The following is a 21,302-nucleotide window of genomic DNA, read 5'->3' as shown; positions in this document are numbered from 1 at the left end:
AACTAACTCACCACAATATACTCCAGCAGGGAGAATTGTTCTCTCCCTCTACCCTCTCCCCTCTCCCCTCCCTCAACCCTCCCCGACTCCCCCGTTCTGCTCGAACTCCTCCTCTCCTCTCCTTTCCTTGTATGTCTATGTCTGTGTGTGTTCGTATGTGTGTGTGTTCATGTGTGCGTGTGTGTACATGTGTGTGTGTGTGTGTGTGTGTGTGTGTGTGTGTGTGTGTGTGTGTGTGTGTGTGTGTGTGTGTTCGTATGTGGGTGTGTGTGTGTGTGTGTTCGTATGTGGGTGTGTGTGTGTTCGTATGTGTGTGTGTGTGTGTTCGTATGTGTGTGTGTGTGTGTTCGTATGTGTGTGTGTGTGTGTGTGTGTGTGTGTGTGTGTGTGTGTGTGTTCGTATGTGTGTGTGTGTGTGTGTGTGTGTGTGTGTGGGTGTGTGTGTGTGTGTGTGTGTGCATGTCACCAGTATCCCCATGCCTCTCTGTCGACAAACAAGGATTAGTAGATTCATCTAGTAATGTAAAAGGCTTTGCAGTGACAGAACATGTTGTTTGATTAATAAATATTCAATTAAATTCAAATATGCTGGTACTTTATTGGAAGCTAAACAATTAATACTAAAACAAAGTTCATTCTCAAACCAATTTTCAGCCAAAGCTCACAATGAATCAACTTTAAATAGGACCGAGAGTGTGTTTAATTTAATTTAAAGAAAACAAGCGAATTGCAGATTGATGTGAACTGCATTAATTCATCAGTATGGGAGAGAGAGAGAGAGAGAGAGAGAGAGAGAGAGAGAGAGAGAAAGAGAGCGTGACAGAGAGAGAAGGGTAGACACAGAAGGGTAGACACAGAAGGGTAGACACAGAAGGGTAGACACAGGAAAACTTGGCTCCCTGTAGAGGAAAGGCTGTGTAACCACTGCACAACAGAATCTGAGACGGAGCTGCATTTCCTGACAAATTGTTTAAAAAAATAGGAAACAATTAGAGAGTGTCATTTCCCCAAATGTGGTTTCAAAGACCTCTCTGATGAGAGTAGGCTACCCGTCCTGTTGGGGGAAGACACAGAGAGCTGTGGGTTGGCAGCGCACTACATTGCGGTCTGCCATAAGATGAGGAACAGTGTCTGACAGACCAACTAACCTGCACACCTCTATGCTTATTGGTCAATGTTATTTTGACACTTGGTTATTGTTGTTACTGTTGTTCCCGTTGATAATATTTATTACTATTATTTTAATTAATTATGTTAATATTGATTATTATTAATTATGTTAATATTGATTATTATTAATTATGTTAATATTGTAAATGTCAAAAGTAAGCTTTGGCAATATGTACATAGTAAAGTCATGCCTATGAAGCAAATGCAATTGATTGAGAGAGAGAGAGAGAGAGAGAGCGAGAGAGAGAGAGAGAGAGAGAGAGAGAGAGAGAGAGAGAGAGAGAGAGAGAAAATAGAGAGAGCAGAGAGAGAGAGAGAGAGAGAGAGAGAGAGAGAGAGAGAGAAATAGAGAGAGCAGAGAGAGAGAGAGAGAGCGAGAGAGAGAGAGAGAGAGAGCAGAGAGGGAGATTAGAGAGAGAGAGAGAGAGAGAGAGACAGAGAGAGACAGAGAGAGACAGAGAGAGAGAGAGGGAGAGATACCTCTAACTGTATTTAAGACAAGACTCTAATCTACTGCTTCTCAAACTCTTCCTAATATAACCTCATTATTATTATTATTACACAGACACAGTCAGCACTGATGGTCACCACTGACACCACACGGAAGACAGTCATGTGTTCTGGCCCTCCATTCCCCTTCACTCACTGTACTTTACCCTTTAACCTCATCTCCCACATCCTCACCACTGGTGTCTAACGCTTGTTAAGAAACTGTAAAAAGTCATGGCGCTTCCAGACAGAAAGGCCTACTGAAAAACCACCATCACATTTTCTCTCTCTCCTTGCATTCTTCCTTCCTTCCCACTCTCTCTCTCTCTCCCTCCTTTCCACTCTCTCTCTCTATCTCTCCCTCCTTCCCACTCTCTATCTCTCCCTCCTTCCCACTCTCTCTGCCTCTCTCTCTCTCTCTCTCTCTCTCCCTCTCCCTCTCTCTTTCTCAGTGGCGTGGTGCTATTTATTTTGGTGAGGGAGTGAAAAAAAACACAGTTAATGATGTCATGATGTTATGATGTTATGGGCCTACTCTGCCATCATATTTGGTTCTGTTAAGTAAAATACAAAATGAATCGTTATGAGATCTTGCGAGACATTGATTCAGCTTTGATCTAAACTAAACAAGCACCATTGTGAGAAGTAATTATTGAGAAGAGATCATTTTCCATTTGTTATAATAATAAGTGACGAGTAGGACTTTTAGGCGTACAGGCAACAGGTCGTAGAGTAGATGTCATTTTAAGTGTTTGGTGCTGAAAGAACAGCGCCAGGATTCGTCTCTGCCATTCATCCAGCTCAGGAACAAACAACAATAATTAGCGGTAGAGCCTAATAGCTCTACAACTACATTGTATGGCTACAATATTTGTAGGCTATAGGTTAACGTAAATACAAATACATATAGCTTAAAACTTCTTTGGGATCAGTGTCCCTTCCACGGTTGAGCTAACATAGGCTAATGCGATTAGCGTGAGGTTGTAAGTAACATGAACATTTCCCAGGACATAGACATATCTGATATTGGCAGAAAGCTTAAATTCTTGTTGATCTAACTGCACTGTCCAATTTACGGTAGCTATTACAGTGTTTGTGAAGAGAGCTTTATTTAGAGTAGACATTTCATTGTATTGTTTGTACAGTGCACTCTTTTTTTAAACATTTTTTATTGGGATTTTTATTTTTTAATATATTTCAACTTTTCTAAAGGGGAAGGGTGGGGGATTGGGTTCCTGACGTCTGAGACCAAAGGGAGGGGGTACAGTTTCATAAGTGATTATTGTATCATGATTTGATTAGCTTGAACACATGGTTACAATACACCCTATTACAACAACAAACAGAGAGAATAATCAGTTGATAGAATTTATTGGAATAGATTAAACATGTTATCAAATCGACCTAGTAGTGAACATAAATCATTACTGCAGGAGAGAGAGCAGAGGTCTGTGGAGTTTCATGATCATTTTATGCTCCGACAGTCCTCCGCAGTACACACCCGTAGTCTACAGTTGTTCATCATTCTCGGCACTACCAGAGAGAAGACGGAAGAAACCACAATGTATCTCTAGGCTGCTATACGTGTTCATTTGGTTTGTCATTGTATCGTTTTTCATGGCATTTTCTTGAGGTAATTAAATAGAATTTATTTAGAATTTATCAGAATTAATTTTCCATAAATAGTTTGACCAGGTTCCTGTATTCTCAAATGTAAATAAATGTGAATAAGTGACAACACTACACCTGTGGCAGTCGGAGCCATTGAATTAAGATTGGGGAGGGCAACAAAAACTAAAAATCATGGGCATGGTTTAATTTCTATTACAGCACATTGGATGACTGTCATTCATATTCCATTCACCCAGTTCAATGTAACAGTGATAGCTTTAGGCTACTGTCAATCATATTCCATTCACCCAGTTCAATGTAACAGTGATAGCTTTAGGCTACTGTCAATCATATTCCATTCACCTAGCTGAATGTAACAGTGATGGCTTTAGGCTACTGTCATTCATATTCCATTCACCCAGTTCAATGTAACAGTGATAGCTTTAGGCTACTGTAATTCATATTCCATTCACTCAGTTAAATGTAACAGTGACAGGTTTAGGCTACTGTCATTCATATTCACCCAGTTCAATGTAACAGTGATAGGTTTAGGTTACTGTCATTCATATTCACCCAGTTCAATGTAACAGTGATAGGTTTAGGTTACTGTCATTCATATTCCAGTCACCCAGTTCAATGTAACAGTGACAGGGTTTAGGTTACTGTCATTCATATTCCATTCACCCAGTTCAATGTAACAATGATAGCTTTAGGCTACTACATAATACTCACATTGTCCCTGTACCCATCATGAGGATGCTAAAACCCAGCCTATGTATGGATGTTTATAACATAGTGTTTGTAGAGAGACAAATTGGAGTAATCAAGGTAACATTGACACATTCAATACCTCATTACACGCTCTTGCTAGCATCTAGCTGATCTAGGGTGTAATCATTAATCCAAACAGTATCATCCTCTTTTTCTTGTTAATAAGCCCTTTCTTCCTGTGTCAAAGCTGAATGTTACCAAACAGCCTTTATAATTACAACAGACCAGACTACCGACAAACATCCCTCTGTAGTCTGACTGGAAAAGAGAGGAGAGAGGGAGAGAGAGAGGGGTGGGATGGGATGGGAAAGACAGAAAGAGAGAGGGAGAGAGAGAGGGGTGGGATGGGAAATACAGAAAGAGAGAGAGAGAGAGGGGTGGGATGGGATGGGAAAGACAGAAAGAGAGAGGGAGAGAGAGAGAGGGGTGGGATGGGAAATACAGAAAGAGAGAGGGAGAGAGAGAGGGGTGGGATGGGAAAGACAGAAAGAGAGAGGGAGAGAGAGAGGGGTGGGATGGGAAAGACAGAAAGAGAGAGGGAGAGAGAGAGGGGTGGGATGGGAAAGACAGAAAGAGAGAGGGAGAGAGAGAGGGGTGGGAAGGGAAAGACAGAAAGAGAGAGGGAGAGAGAGAGGGGTGGGATGGGAAAGACAGAAAGAGAGAGATGGAGAGAGACATATGTAAACAAACAAACAAACAATAAAGCCCCTTGAATTTAATTTAATTGAGAGAGACGGATAGAGATAGAGAGACCTCCAATTGTATTTGAGACGAGACTCGAAGGAAAAGCAGCCAACAAGTGCTCAGGCCATTTGTGGGAACTCCTTCAAGACTTGAACAAGCATTCCTCGTGAAGCTGGTTGAGAGAATGCCAAGAGTGTGCAAAGCTGTCATCAAGGCAAAGGGTGTCTACTTTTAAGAATCTCAAATATAAAATATATTTTGATTTGTTTAACACTTTTTTTGGTTACTACATGATTCCATATGTGTTATTTCATAGTTTTGATGTATTCACTATTACTCTACAATGAAAATATAAAAAAAAAATAAAGAAGAATAATCCCTTGAATGAGTAGGTGTGTCCAAACTTTTGACTGGTACTGTACATATATATTATACCGTTTATGTCCCCATCACTACACAGATGTCACATCACCACCCATAGAGACAAACTCCTGCTTGGTCCCTCTCCCACATGCACACACAAACAAAATACATGTCTATGTGTTTACCACTGTGTGTGTGTGTGTGTCCGTGTGTGTGTCTCACAGAAGAGAACCAGGGCTCGGGGAGTCACACTGAAACTACCACACAGAACATTCAGCAAGAAAAGAAACAATCATTTCCATCTCTGATTCACTGTGTCGTCACTCCCGTTGTCAAGTGCTCTGTGAGAGAAAAGGGGTGAAGGGTATGTGTGTGTGTGCGTGCGTGCGTGTGTGCGTGTGTGCGTGTGTGTGTGTGTGCGTGCGTGTGTGCGTGCGTGCATGCGAGGGGAGGACAGAAGTAAAGATGAAAAAGTAGACCATTTCAAATCCCTTCACCCACTTCACCCTCTTCCAGGGAACCCCAGGAAGAGGCTCGCGTCCGTGGGCTAAGTCAACAACATTGCAGTTACTGCCCAATACTAACCTAATTGACAGAGTGAAAAGAAGGACGCCTGAACAGAATAAAAATATTCCAAAACATTTATCCTGTTAGCAATAAGGTACTAAAGTAAACCTCCAAGAAATTTGGCAAAGAAATTAACTTCATGTCCTGAATACAAAGCATGTATCAAACACAAAACATCACTGAGCATGGTGGTGGCTGCATCATGTTATGGGTATGCTTGTCATCAGTAAGGGAGATTTCTTTTAAGATAAAAATAAATGGAATAGAGCTAAGCACAGGCAAAATCCTAAAAGAAAACCTGGTTCCGTCTGCGTTCCAACATACATTGGAAGACGAATTCACCTTTCAGCAAGACATAACCTAAAACACAAGGCCAAATATACACTGGAGTTGCTTACCAAGATGACATTGAATGTTCCTGAGTGGCCTAGTTACAGTTTTGATTTAAATCGGCTTGACTATCTATATCTGTCTAGCAATGATCAACAACCATCTTGACAGAGCTTGAAGAATTTTGAATAATAATGTGCAAATATTGTACAATCCAGGTGTGTAAAGCTCTTAGAGACTCACCCAGAAAGACTCACAGCTGTAATCGCTGCCAAAGGGGAACATGTATTCACTCAATATAGATATTTCTGTATTTCGTTTTATTTTTTAAATGTGCCTTAATTTCTAAATAAATTTTTACACTTTGTCATTATGTGGTATTGTGTGTAGATTGATGAGGGGAAAAACTTTTCATTCAATTTAGAATAAGGCTGTAACATAACAAAATATGGAAAAGGTCAAGGGGTCTGAATACTTTCCGAATGCACTGTATAATTTTCTCAACTTTTGTATATTTTTGACAAAGAATGTTATCAGATCTTCAACCAAAACCTAATATTAGATAAATGGAACCTGATTGAACAAATAACACAACAATTGCATATTTATTTCATTTATTTAATAAACAAAGTTATGCAAAGTTATGGGACCCATGTCATCCAAAAAGTCCACAAAGCAGCTGGAAGAACCTGGATGATCATTCTTATCTTGTTTGTATTTTATTTAACCTTTCTTTAACTAGGCAAGTCAGTTAAGAACAAATTCTTATTTACAATGACGGCCTACCAAAAGGCAAAAGGCCTCCTACAGGGACGGGGGCCTGGCATGGCTGAGTCAAATAGGAGTCCTGACTTAATTAAGTGGTGATGAACTTCTTGAGTGTAGGGGGCAGGATTTTCGTTTTGCCTAAAAAACATACCCATTTGAAACTGCCTATTTCTCAGGACCAGATGCTAGAATATGCATATAATTGTCAGATTAGGATAGAAAACACTCTAAAGTTTCCAAAACTGTCAAAATATGTCATATTTTCCTCAGGCGAAAACCTGAGGAAAATCCAACAAGGATTCTTTCCTGAAAGCTCTCTGTTCCATTGGTTGTCTTGCCTCCATTTAAAGGGATATCAACCAGAGTCCTTTTCCTATGGCTTCCTCAAGGTGTGAACAGTCTTTAGACATAGTTTCAGGCTTTTATTTAGAAAAATGAGCAAGAAAGATCACATCGCATCAGTGGATAGCTGGGAGTTCGCAGAGTTTTGCTTGCCCAACAGAGTGGGGCAGCAATGGTCTCTCCCTCTCCTATTGAAAAAGCTACAGTCCCCGTTGATATATTATCGATAATATATTTAAAAAACAACCTGAGGATTGATTATAAAAAATGTTTGACATGTTTCTGTGGACATAATGGAAACTATTTGGAATTCTGCGATGTTGTGACCGCTCGAGCATGTGGATTTCTGAACCTAACGTGCCAAACAAATTGAGGTATTTTGGATATAAAAATAATCTTTATGGAACAAAAGGAACATATTATTCTCGTGTGTGCAAACATCCGAAGATCATCAAAGTTAAGAGATTTAATTTATTGCTTTTCTGACTTTTGTGACCAATCTACTTGGCTGCTAGCTGTTTGTAATATTTTGTCTACTGAGAGAGATGTTTTATTGAAATCGGACACGCCAGGTGAATTAACAACAAGCAAAGCTGTGTTTTGCTATATCTGACATATGATTTCATGAAAATTAAATCTTTTTAGTAATTTAATTTGAATTTGGCGCGCTGCAATTCAGCGGGTGTTGATGAAAATGATCAAATCAAATCAAATCAAATTGTATTTGTCACATACACATGGTTAGCAGATGTTAATGCGAGTGTAGCGAAATGCTTGTGAAATCCCGCTAACAGGAAGTTAAAGAGCTCAGCCATGTGCTTCTTGTCAGTAATGTTAGGTTCTAATTCTCAGAGTAAAAACACAGCAGACACGATGAAAGCTCAGACCAAGTTTTTTCTTCACAGACGATCAATACAGCTGCATTAGACAAACATATAAAATATTCACACAAGCATTGATATGTAACCCTTTCTCTTATGCTGAGTCTGCTCCTACACACCTGAACAGCCAATGCATCTCTGTTGCTCAACAGAACCTTAGTGATATCTGTTCTTCCTCACTTCATCTAACCTGACCTCTACCACAAAGTGCTCACTCCTCCCCAACTCATGGTCATGGTGATTTGTACCAGACTGTGTCTGTAACGATGTTCGTCTGAGGAAGAAGGAGTAGACCAAAGCGTAGCGTTGTACGCGTTCATATTTCCTTTAATTAACTGAACACTAAATACAAAAGAACAAGAGAATAAATGAAAATCGAAACTGTCCCGTATTGTGCAAACACTGAAACGGAAAACAACTACCCACAACCCATAGTGGGAAAACAGGCTGCCTAAGTATGGTTCTCAAACAGAGACAACGATTGACAGCTGCCTCTGATTGGGAACCATACCAGGCCAAATACCTAGAAATATAACACACAGAACAAAACATAGAATGCCCAACCCAACTCACGCCCTGACCAAACTAAAATAGAGACATAAAAAAAGGAACTAAGGTCAAAACGTGACAGTGTCTCTTCTCTTCCCAGAGGATCCCTCCAATAGGATCCCTGATGGCTGACAATAACATATCCTGACATAATGTAAACGTTATACATTACCCTCTCTCCCTCAGTGACATATCCTGACATAATGTAAACGTTATACATTACCCTCTCTCCCTCAGTGACATATCCTGACATAATGTAAACATTATACATTACCCTCTCTCCCTCAGTGACATATCCTGACATAATGTAAACGTTATACATTACCCTCTCTCCCTCAGTGACATATCCTGACATAATGTAAACGTTATACATTACCCTCTCTCCCTCAGTGACATATCCTGACATAATGTAAACGTTATACATTACCCTCTCTCCCTCAGTGACATATCCTGACATAATGTAAACGTTATACATTACCCTCTCTCCCTCAGTGACATATCCTGACATAATGTAAACGTTATACATTACCCTCTCTCCCTCAGTGACACGAATAAGTATATGTCATATTCTCAGAACCCAACAGTAAGAACCACATCATCAACATTATTAAGGGACATGGTCAGCTGTGGAGGAGGGTTTCTTCTCCAGGTCTTTAACCGTTTCCCAGAACTTCTTGGGGTTAGACCCACAGAGAGAGAACTGCTCCTTAATAAAGTAACTAACTTTGGCCTTCCAGAGTGCACTTGTTTCTCATTTGCCTGAACGAGTATGCGTGTGCCAAGCTTTTCACCAAATGAAATTCTTGAGGTGGAGTAATTCTGCATATTCACGGTCAAACAAGGGGCTGAACCTGTTTTTCATTGTCATTGTCTTTATGGGGGCGTTTTTGTTGACAATATCACTGAAAATATTTTTAAAAAGAAGGTCCAAGCGTCTTCGACAGAGGAGATCAAGCTGAGTCTAAAGACTCTTGGAAGAATTTTTTATGGACAGATGATTCAAAAGTTTAACATTTTGGACGATATGGGTCCCATTATACCTGGTGAAAACCAACACTGCATTCCACAGTCAGAACCTCATACCAACGGTCAGGCATGGTGGTGGTGTGATTTCATTTATTTATTTAAGTTAAGAAAAATATATTATTTACGACGCCAGGCCAATTGTGCGCCGCCCTATGGGACTCCCAATCATGGCCGGATGTGATTCAGCCTGGATTTGAACCAGGGACTGTAGTGACACCTCTTGCACTGAGATGCAGTGCCTTAGACTGCTGCACCACTCAGGAGCCCCATGTTTTGGGGATGTTTTGCTGCATCAGGACCTGGACGACTTGTCATAATAGAAGGAACCATGAATTACAACCTGTGTCAGGTAACTCTACAGGAGAATGTCAGACCATCCATCTGTGATCTGAAGACAATGACCCAAAACACACAGTCAAGTGTACATGAAAATGTCTAAAAAGCAACACATTTTGACATTTTGGAATGGCCTAGTCAAAGTCCAGACCTCATCCCATTTGAGATGTTGTGGCGGGACCTGAAATGAGAGAGAAATAACAATACTAATCTTGAAGAGCGGAAAGATAAGTCTAGAGCATCATCATCATCGTTGTCTCACTACCCCTCTAGTATTAACTGTCACAAAAGTTTATTGTGTGACTGCACACGGTGGTATTTCAACCAGTATGGGAGTAAATCAAATCGGGTTTGTTTTCTAATTCTTTGTGAATCTGTGTAATCTGAAGGAAATATGGTCATACATTGGGCAGGAGGTTAAGAAGTGCAGCTCAGTTTCCACCTCATTTTTTGGGCAGTGTGCACATAAGCCTGTCTTCTCTCGAGAGCCATGTCTGCCTACGGCGACCTTTCTCAATAGCAAGGCTATGCTCACTGAGTCTGTACATCGTCAAAGCCTTCCTTAACTTTGGGTCAGTCACAGTGGTCAGGTATTCTACCTCTCTCTCTCTCAGATGTGGGTTATATATATTTTGTAGACCTAAGAAAAAGACACACACACAGGCAGACCGAGGCCCTTGTGTGCACCTCCATGCTGTACACACTACATGCTAATGGAGTCCCTATGATACCACCTGATACACCATTCAAGCTGTCTAGAGTTCCATGCATTTCATTAATCACATACACATATGGGGGTGCACGTGCACAATCACGCACGTTCACGCATGTTCACACACAGCAAAAGCACAACGTAGTTAATAAGGACACCGAAAGCAAACAGAGAAACATGTATCCACTAATGGTCATTAACTACAACTCTTCCGTTTGTCCTTGGGGAGAGGAAGGGAAGTCTTACACACACACACACACACACACACACAGGCCCATGTGCACACACACACACACACACACAGGCCCACACAGGCCCATGTGCACACACACACATTTCTCACACACAGAGTCACGACAGGAAAATAACATCCAGATCAGTGCCACACAGGAAGATGAATCGGTAAGAGAACAACACTAGACTAAATGGTACTTTCTCAAAGCAGAGGGCCCAGGCAGTCAGCTACCACAGTGTAGAGGTGACTGAGGAGTGATGCTAACTGCCTACCTGTCAGCCAGTCTACTGGGGTGCCATTGTGTTGTGGTGTTGTGGTCTGTTAGCGATAAAATTTGCCAGCACGGAGTAGTATGTGTGTGTGTGTGTAACTTTTACAGGTCACTGCCAAAATAATGGAAACACTTGAGTAAACGAGGGAAACAAATTAAATTGAAAGCAGAGGCTTCCACACAGGTGTGGTTCCTGAGTTAATTAAGCAATTAACATCCCATGATGCTTAGGGACTTTTTCCACCTAGTATTGCCAACTTAGATGGAAGGCTATTGAGGATGGTAGCTGACTCTATAGCCACTCCATTTTTTCATATTTTTAAGACAAATGTTTGTCCTCAGACCCGGAGGGAAGTCCTTCCACTACCCAAGAATGGTAAAGCACTGTTTACTGGTTCTAACAGCCGACCAATCGGCTTACTGCAGACTATTAGCAAACTTTGGGGAAAAATTGTGTTATACCAGATGCTATTTCTCTGTAAAGAAATGAACAGACTTCCAGCATGCTTATAGAGAAGGCCACCCAACATGTACTGCACTGACACAAATTACTGATGATTGGTTGAAAGACATTGATAATAAGATTGTGGGAGTTGTACTGTTAGAATTTAGTGCTGTCTTTGATGTTATTGATTCAGAGCTACTTTATCTATCCAATAGAATGCAGGGGGTTTTCTTTAATTGTAGCTTCTCTAATGTTAATCATGTAAAGTGTGGCGTACCGCAAGAGACTGCTCGAGCCTTTTGGGGACCTAAAGCGAGATTTGGTTGAGGGGGCCTGTCATGCCAAATAGTGTCCCCCTGACATAAAAAGTAGCGTTAGCTGGCTAGCTACTGTAACTGTTATTGTAGCTTTCTGTTTGTATGTAGCTTGAATTTCATATCCCTCGAGGAGATTTTATTTTATCTTTCTAACCAAGCGAAGAGAAATTCACATTTCAGGGTAACGTTAAGCAGTTCTACGTTATCAGATTACTGGATGGATTTAGCTATGAACAACCAGTTTTCAACAACAATTTTCCATCTAGCAAGTTGGTCATCTACATGTTGCTACCTGTACATATACTTCAGTGGAGGTTGCTGAGGGGAGGATGGAACACAAGAGGCTTGAATGGAGTCAATAGAATGGTATAAAATGTGGTTTCCATGTGATTGATACCATTCCATTGACTCAATTCCAGATGCCCTTTAACTAGGTGTCTTTGAGAGAGAGAGAGAGAGAGAGAGAGAGAGAGAGAGAGAGAGAAGGAAAGAGAGAGAGAGAGAGAGAGAGAGAGAGAGAGAGAAGGGAAGAAAAGAAGAGAGAGAGAGAGAGAGAAGGGAAGAAAGTGAGAGAGAGAAGGGAAGAAAGTGAGAGAGAGAGAGAGAGAGAGAGAGAGAGAGAAGGGAAGAAAGTGAGAGAGAGAGAGAGAGAGAGAAGGGAAGAAAGTGAGAGAGAGAGAGAGAAGGGAAGAAAGTGAGAGAGAGAGAGAAGGGAAGAAAGTGAGAGAGAGAGAGAAGGGAAGAAAGAGAGAGGAGAGAGAGAGAGAGAGAGAGAGAAGGGAAGAGAGAGAGAGAGAGAGAGAGAGAGAGAGAAGGGAAGAAAGAGAGAGAGAGAGAGAGAGAAGGGAAGAAAGAGAGAGAGAGAGAGGGAAGAAAGAGAGAGAGAGAGAAGGGAAGAAAGAGAGAGAGAGAAAGAGAGAGAGAGAAGGGAAGAAGTGAGAGAGAGAGAGAGAGAGAGAGAGAGAAGGGAAGAAAGTGAGAGAGAGAGAGAGAGAGAGAGAGAGAGAAGGGAAGGGAAGAAAGTGAGAGAGAGAGAGAGAGAGAGAGAGAGAGAGAGAAGGGAAGAAAGTGAGAGAGAGAGAGAGAGAGAGAGAAGGAAGAAAGTGAGAGAGAGAGAGAAGGGAAGAAAGTGAGAGAGAGATAAAGACAGCAGTGCAAATGTACTTAGACTTGAGTATTTCAACAACTTGCCTCTTCTAACTTGTTAAGCAATCAGATGTACCTACAGGGGAAGGATGGCCAGCCACACAGGAGGGTGATTTTCACTAAGGAGGAGAAGGAGGCCGTGCTGACCGAGATGCATGCTGGCCATTTCGGAGTGAAGCGCATGATTGCCAAAATCAACCTACGCTTCTTCCAACAGGGAATTGTCAAGGAGGTGGAGAGCTGGGCAATTGAAATAACCTTTTGTTAATCAATCACATTCTATTTTATCTGAAATCGTTATGATTTCAATTCATGTCATATCAGAGAGCACACAATGTTTCAATTTGTCACTTTTTGTTTAAAGGTCAGCATCCTGTCTAGCCTGACAGAAGTTTGAGTGGGTGAAAACTGTGGCGCCGGAGTTGAAGCCAATCAAAGTTTTCACCATGGCAACTGATCGTCCAATTAAAATGTTGCCTTGATAAGTCGTTTTGTACTGGTTGCTTTATTTGACTGCAGCAGAGTTCAACATTAAAGTGTGTGTGTGTGTGTGTGTGTGTGTGTGTGTGTGTGTGTGTGTGTGTGTGTGTGTGTGTCAGTATCCTTACAAATATGAACATGTGCATACTGTATGACACAGATACGGGTAAGAATAGAGTCATCTTCTCTCTAACACTTTAAATGTTAATGGTGGATCAGACTCTTCACGAAATCCAAGGAATGGCAACAGCTGGTGTCTGACGGCGACCAATCACTTTACCAAGTGGGTGTAGGCAATACCCATAGAAACTTCTTATGGATCGGCATCCCATCAACGGGATAGTTCTAAATCATGCAGCGATTTGTGTCACCATCGCAGATATTAAGGAAGCAAAAAGTTTTTGCTACATATGTGTATCGTACATTGTCTGAAAGCTTAAATTCTTGTTAATATAACTGCACTTTCCAATTTACAGTAGCTATTACTGTGAAAAAAATGCCATGCTATTGTTTGAGGAGAGCTCCTAACTACAAAACACTTTTTTTTCACCGCGACAGGTTGGATAAATTCACCTGTGAAGGTGAAATGTGTACTTACATTCTGAAATCTTGATCTGATTTATCATCCAAAGGGTCCCAGAGATAACATGAAGTGTCGACTTGTTAGATAAAATCATTTTTCATATCATAAAATGTCCATATAGCATGCATGATAAATTTTGTATTTCCCTTCAATTTGCAAAAAAGGAATCTGTGAAAATCTAACCCTAAACGTTGTTTCAACAAGTCAAATCACATTCGTATGTATTCCTCAGAGATCCTAGAATGTAACAAGACTTCACTATGTCATTAGGGGTATAGTATATCCTATACGACACCAAATCAAATACATTTTTATTTGTCTCGTGCGCCGAATACAACAGGTGTAGACCTTTCAGTGAAATGCTTACTTACAGGCTCTAACCAATGGTGCGGGGAAAAAAGGTGTGTGTGTGTGTGTGTAGGTAAGTAAAGAATAAAACAACAGTAAAAATACATTTGAATAGAGTAGATAGGCTACATACAGACACAGGTTAGTCAGGCTTATTGAGGTAGTACGTACATGCAGGTATTGTTTATGTGACTATGCATATATGATGAACAGAGAGTAGCAGAAGTGTAAAAAGAGGGGTTGGCGGGTGGTGGGCCACTATGCAGATAGCCCGGTTAGCCAATGTATGGGAGCACTGGTCGGTCGGCCCAATTGAGGTAGTACATATGTACATGAATGTATAGTTAAAATGACTATGCATATAAGATAAACATAAAGTAGCAGCAGTGTAAAAGAGAGGGTTGGGGGGTGGCACACAATGCAAATAGTGCGGGTAACCATTTGGTTAACTGTTCAGGAGTCTTATGGCTTCGGGGTAAAAACTGTTGAGAAACCTTTTTGTCCTAGACTTGGCACCCCGGTACCGCTTGCCATGCGGTAGTAGAGAGAACAGTCTATGACTGGGTTGGCTGGGTTCTTTGACCATTTTTAGGGTCTTCCTCTGACACCGCCTGGTGTAGAGGTCCTGGATGGCAGGCAGTTTTGCCCCAGTGATGTACTGGGCCGTACGCACTACTCTCTGAAGTGCCTTGCCGTCGGAGGCCGAGCAATTGCCATACCAGGCAGTGATTCAACCGGTCAGGATGCTCTCGATGTTGCAGCTGTAGAACCTTTTGAGGATCTCAGGACCCATGCCAAATCTTTTTAGTTTCCTGAGGGGGAATAGGCTTTGTCGTGCCCTCTTCACGACTGTCTTGGTGTGTTTGGACCAATCTAGTTTGTTGTTGATGTGGACACCAATACATTTTAAGCTCTCAACCTGCTCCACTACAGCACATTTAACATGTTGATAGAGATTTGGTAGAACTGATTTAAGTTTCCCTGCATTAAAGTCTCCGGCAACTAGGATCGCCGCCTCTGGGTAAGTGGTTTCCTGTTTGCTTATTTCCTTATACAGCTGACTGAGTGCGGTCTTAGTGCCAGCATCTGTCTGCAGTGGTAAATATACAGCCACGAAAAGTATAGCTGAGAACTCTCTAGGCAAGTAGTGTGGCCTGCAGTTTATCACAATATACTCTACTTCAGGCGAGCAAAATCTAGAGACCTTAGATTTTGTGCACAGACCGCCGCCCCCCGTCTTACAGGAGTGTGCTGTTCTATCCTGCCGGTGCAGCGTGTATCCCGCTAACTGAATATCGATGTCGTCATTCAGCCACGATTCCATGAAGCATAGGATATTACAGTTTTGATGTCCCGTTGGTAGGATATTTGTGATCCTACCTCGTCTAGTTTATTGTCCAATGATTGCATGTTGGCGAGTAATATTGATGGTAACGACAGCTTTCCTAGTTGCCTTCTGCGGGTCCGGACTAGGCATCCGGCTCTTCGTCCTCTGCGGGTCCGGACGAGGCATCCGGCTCTTTGTCCTCTGCGGGTCCGGACGAGGCATCCGGCTCTTCGTCCTCTGCGGGTCCGGACGAGGCATCCGGCTCTTCGTCCTCTGCGTCGCTTCCTTTTGCGAATAATTGGGATGTCTGCCCTGTTGGGTGTTTGGAGAATACTGTTTGAGTCGTGCTTGTTGTTGTTGTTGAAGAAATCTTTGTCTAATCCGAACTGAGTGATCGCTGTCTTGATATCCAGAAGCTCTTTTCTTACATAAGATAAGGTTGCAGAAACATTATGTACAAAATAATTTACAAATATCACGAAAAAAAACACATAATGGCACAATTGGTTAGGAGACCGTAAATCGGCAGTCATCTCTTCCGGCGCCATTTATCCATCTTTGGTCAGAGAGCGACGCCTTCATGGCACGCAGATGACACAGAGTCGTTCAAGTGAAGACCGCCCATCTTTGTCAAATAAGCACCAATCAGGGTCAAACAAAGCTAGCTAAATAGCCAATGAGCTGGGGTTTATGGGAGTATCTGGAAACCCTGTGTTTGTCCCAAAATGTAGGTGTGTCACGGTCGTCCTCCTCTTCATCTGAAGAGGAGAGGCGAGAAGGATCGGAGGACCAATATGCAGCGTGATATGTGTTCATGTTGAATGTTTAATAAAGAAAGAACTGAACAGTGAAACACTATACCAAAGTAGTAAACAAAATAACAACCGTGACGCTAATGTGAGCTGCGCTGAAACAAGCCATCAACATAGACAATCACCCACAAACAAACAGTGCAACCCAGGCTACCTAAGTATGATTCTCAATCAGAGACAACTAATGACACCTGCCTCTGATTGAGAACCATACTAGGCCGAAACATAGAAATACCCAAATCATAGAAAAACAAACGTAGACTGCCCACCCAACTCACGCCCTGACCATACTAACTAAATACCAAACACAGGAAAATAACGGTCAGAACGTGACAAGGTGCTAACCTTTTGCGACAGCATGTCTTTTCCATTTGGACAAAAATGTTAAGAGAGTTATGAAGTTATGAAAACTGGTTGTTTTGCAAATGTTGAATTTATAATATGGCTATGAATACTGGAAAAGCTAAATCAAAGTCCAAGTATACGATATTCTTGCAGAAAAATTTAATATGAATGCAAATGTCTCTCACGATTTGCCCAAATGTACCTGGGTGACTTTACACTAAATGTCCAGTAGCTCGCTGATACTTCAAGTTATCCGTCTCAAACTTTGCACATACACTGCTGACATCTTGTGAACACCATCAGAATTACAACCAGAGTGATGGCCAGAACTGGGACCTTTCTCTTTCATTTCAAAATGTTTTTTTTTTATTAGTTTTATTTTTTTCTTCTACCAGATCTATTGTGTTAAATTCTCCGACATTTACATTTCCACAAACTTCAAAGTGTTTCCTTTCAAATGGTACCAAGAATATGCATATCCTTGCTTCAGGTCCTGGGACTAGACCTGCTTCAGGTCCCCCAGGGACTAGACCTAAAAAGGAGGGAGAAGAGAGAGTCTGAGTTCCTCTAAATATATCATACTCTACCATATGCACATGCGATGGAATCATGCTGCTTGCTTAGCGAGTACCACTTCCTCTCGATTCGACTCACACCGAAGCCTTGCTAGCACACGTGACCACCCTCCTGAAGCGTTTTACCAGTCGGTAAGTGCTACATACATACACACACATACATATATACACAGACATACACACACAACTACACATACATACACATATATACACACACAAATACACATACATACACACAGAAACACACGACATATACAGTGCCTTGCAAAAGTATTCCTCCCCCATGGCATTTTTCCTGTATTGTTACTGTAATTTAAATATTTTTATTTGGATTTCCTGTAATGGACATACATACTATAGTCCAAATTGGTGAAGTAAAATATAAAAAAATTACTTGTTTAATAAAATGAAACAAAGAATATTTGGAAAAGTGGTGCGTGCATATGTACTCACCCCCTTTGCTATTAACTTCTTATGGCTGGGGGGCAGTATTGAGTATTGGGCAGTATTGAGTAGCTTGGATGAATAAGGTGCCAAGAGTAAACTGCCTGCTACTCAGAAGCGCAGAAGCTAAGATATGCATATAATTAGTAGATTTGGATAGGAAACACTTTGAAGTTTCTAAAACTGTTTGAATGATGTCTTTGAGTATAACAGAACTCATATGGCAGGAAAAAACCTGAGAAAAAATCCAACCAGGAAGTGGGAAATCTGAGGTCTCTGCCTATCCAATATACAGTGTAAAATTTGGTCCGATTGCACTTCCTATGGCTTCCACTAGATGTCAACATGGCTGCTACCATGAAGAGGGTGCGAATAAGAGCTGTTTGACTAAGAGGTCTGGCAGAATGCCATGAGTCAGGCAAATGGCCGTGAGAGCGAGCTGCGTTCTTTTTCATTTCTAAAGACAAAGGAATTGTCCGGTTGGAATATTTCTGAAGATTTATGATAAAAACATCCTAAAGATTGATTCTATACATCGTTTGACATGTTTCTACGAACTGTAATGGAACTGTTGTCTGAACTAAGTGCCTGCGCCTTGTGAATTTGGATTTGTGAACTAAACGCGTGAACAAAAAGGAGGTATTTGGACATAAATTATGGACTTTATCGAACAAAACAAGTTTTTATTGTGAAACTGGGATTCCTGGGAGTGCTTTGCGATGAAGATCATCAAAGGTAAGTGAATATTATTAATGCTATTTCTGACTTCCGTTGACTCCACAACATGGCGGGTATCTGTATGGCTTGTTTTGGTCTCTGAGCGCTGTACTCAGATTGTTCCATGGTGTGCTTTCGCTGTAAAGCTTTTTTGAAATCTGACACAGCGGTTGCATTAACTTGTTATGGTATAGGGGACGGTTGCGTCCCACTTGGGCAAAAAACAGGGAAAATGCAGTGCGGCAAATTTTTAAAAATGATATAAAAATCTAACTTTCATTAAATCACACATGGAAGATACTCAATTAAAGCTACACTCGTTGTGAATCCAGCCAACATGTCAGATTTTAAAAAGGCTTTTCGGCGAAAGCATAAGAAGCTATTATCTGATGATAGCCCAATAGTATACAACCCTGCAGGCGCTACACAAAACGCAGAAATAAAATATTAAACATGCATTACCTTTGACAAGCTTCTTTTGTTGGCACTCCAATATGTCCCCATAAACATCACAATTGGTCCTTTTGTTCGATTAATTCCGTCCATATATATCCAAATGTCCATTTATTTGATAGGTTTGATCCAGAAAAAAACTGCTTCCAAAAAACGCAAAGTCACTACAAAATATTTCAAAAGTTGCCTATAAACTTTGCCAAAATATTTCAAACTACTTTTGTAATACAACTTTAGGTATTTTAAACGTTAATAATGTATCAAATTGTAGACGGGTTGATCTGTGTTCAATACAGGAAGATAACAAACCATGCTACTTTTCACATCTTGGGCAACTCTCAACAGTGATACCCATTTCCAAGATGGACTACTTCTTCATTGCACAAATGAATAACCTCAACCAAATTCCAAAGACTGGTGACATCCAGTGGAAGCGGTAGGAACTGAAAACAGGTTCCTGAGAAATATAATTTGCCAATGAGTACCCAGTGAACAGACAGAGACAAAAAAAATTAAAAATCTGAACGGTTAGTCCTCCGGGTTTTGCCTGCTACATAAGTTTTGTCATACTCAGACATGATTCAAACAGTTTTAGAAACTTCAGAGTGTTTTCTATCTAAATCTACTAATAATATGTATATAGGAGAAGTATATCTTTAATTCCATGCATAACGAGTATTTCTGTAAATTGATGTGGCTCTCTGCAAAATCACTGGATGTTTTGTAAGCAAAACATTACTGAACATAACGCGGCAATGTAAACATATTTTGGGATATAAATATGAACTTTATCGAACAAAACATACATGTATTCTGTAATATGAAGTCCTATCAGTGCCATCCGATTCAGATCATCAAAGCTTAGTGATTAATTGTCTCTCTATTTCTGCTTTTTGTGACTCTCTTTGGCTGGAAAAAATGGCTGTGTTTTTGTGACTAGGCACTGACCTAACATATGCTTTCGTGGTAAAGCCTTTTTGAAATCGGACACTGTGGTGGGATTAACAACAAGTTTCTTTAAAATGGTGTATAATACCAGTATGTTTGAGGAATTTTAATTATGACATTTCTGTTGTTTGAATTTGACGCCCTGCACTTTCAATGGCTATTGTCAAATCGATCCCGTTAACGGGATTTCAGCCGTAAGAAGTTGTTAAGCCCCTAAACAAGATCTGGTGCAACCAAATGCCTTCAAAAGTCACATAAATAGTAAGAAAGAAAGAAAAGAAAAAGTCCACCTGTGTGTAATCTAAGTGTCACATGATCTCAGGATATATAAACCTGTTCTGAAAGGCCCCAAAGTCTGTAACACCACTAAGCAAGGGGCACCACCAAGCAAGCGGCACCATGAAGACCAAGGAGCTCTCCAAACAAGTCAGGGACAAAGTTGTGGAGATGTACAGATCAGGGTTGGGTTATAAAAAAATATCAAACTTTGAACATCCCACGGAGCACGATTAAATGAAACATAAAAAAAATGGAAAGAATATGGCACCACAACAAACCTGTCAAGAGAGGGTTGACCACCAAAACTCACGGACCAGGCAAGGAGGGCATTAATCAGAGAGGCAACAAAGAGACCAAAGATAACCCTGAAGGTGCTGCAAAGCTCCACAGCGGAGATTGGAGTATCTGTCCATAGGTCCACTTTAAGCTGTACACTCCACAGAGCTGGGCTTTATGGAAGAGTGGTCAGAAAAATAAAAGCAAACATGTTTGGTGTTCGCCAAACGGCATGTGGGAGACTCCCCAAACATATGGAAGAAGGTACTCTGGCAAGATAAAACAAAAATTGAGCTTTTTGGCCAACAAGGAAAATGCTATGTCTGGCCCACCAACACTCAAGGACCAGGCATGGAGGGCATTAATCAGAGAGGAAACAAAGAGACCAAAGATAACCCTGAAGGAGCTGCATAGCTCCACACCGGAGATTGTATTATCTGTCTGTAACGGTTTTCTTCCGTTGAAGGAGAAGAGGACCAAAATGCAACGTCGTTAGTGTTCAACATCTTTAATATTGACGATTAACGAGAACACTACAAAATACAAAACAACAAAAGTGAAAACCGAAACAGTCCTATCTGGTGCAATGACACAAAGACAGAAGACAATCACCCACAAAATACCCAAAGAACATGGCTGCCTAAATATGGTTCCCAATCAGAGACAACGATAAACACCCGCCTCTAATTGAGAACCAATCTA

General features: G+C 41.0%; 1 long non-coding RNA gene across 1 annotated transcript; it reads left to right on the top strand.

Annotated features, from left to right (window-relative positions):
• The first annotated feature begins 11,368 nt into the window (after positions 1-11,368).
• LOC116353301 (uncharacterized) lies at positions 11,369-13,493 on the top strand. Its single transcript, XR_004202633.1, has 3 exons — positions 11,369-11,481; positions 13,096-13,245; positions 13,378-13,493. It is a non-coding gene; the product is annotated as an uncharacterized LOC116353301 (long non-coding RNA).
• Positions 13,494-21,302: the final 7,809 nt, after the last annotated feature.

Source organism: Oncorhynchus kisutch, linkage group LG14 (genome assembly GCF_002021735.2).
Source record: "Oncorhynchus kisutch isolate 150728-3 linkage group LG14, Okis_V2, whole genome shotgun sequence".
Lineage (NCBI taxonomy): Eukaryota > Metazoa > Chordata > Actinopteri > Salmoniformes > Salmonidae > Oncorhynchus > Oncorhynchus kisutch.
The sequence above is the reverse complement of the archived record's forward strand: the minus strand, read 5'-3'. Positions and strand labels throughout refer to the sequence as shown.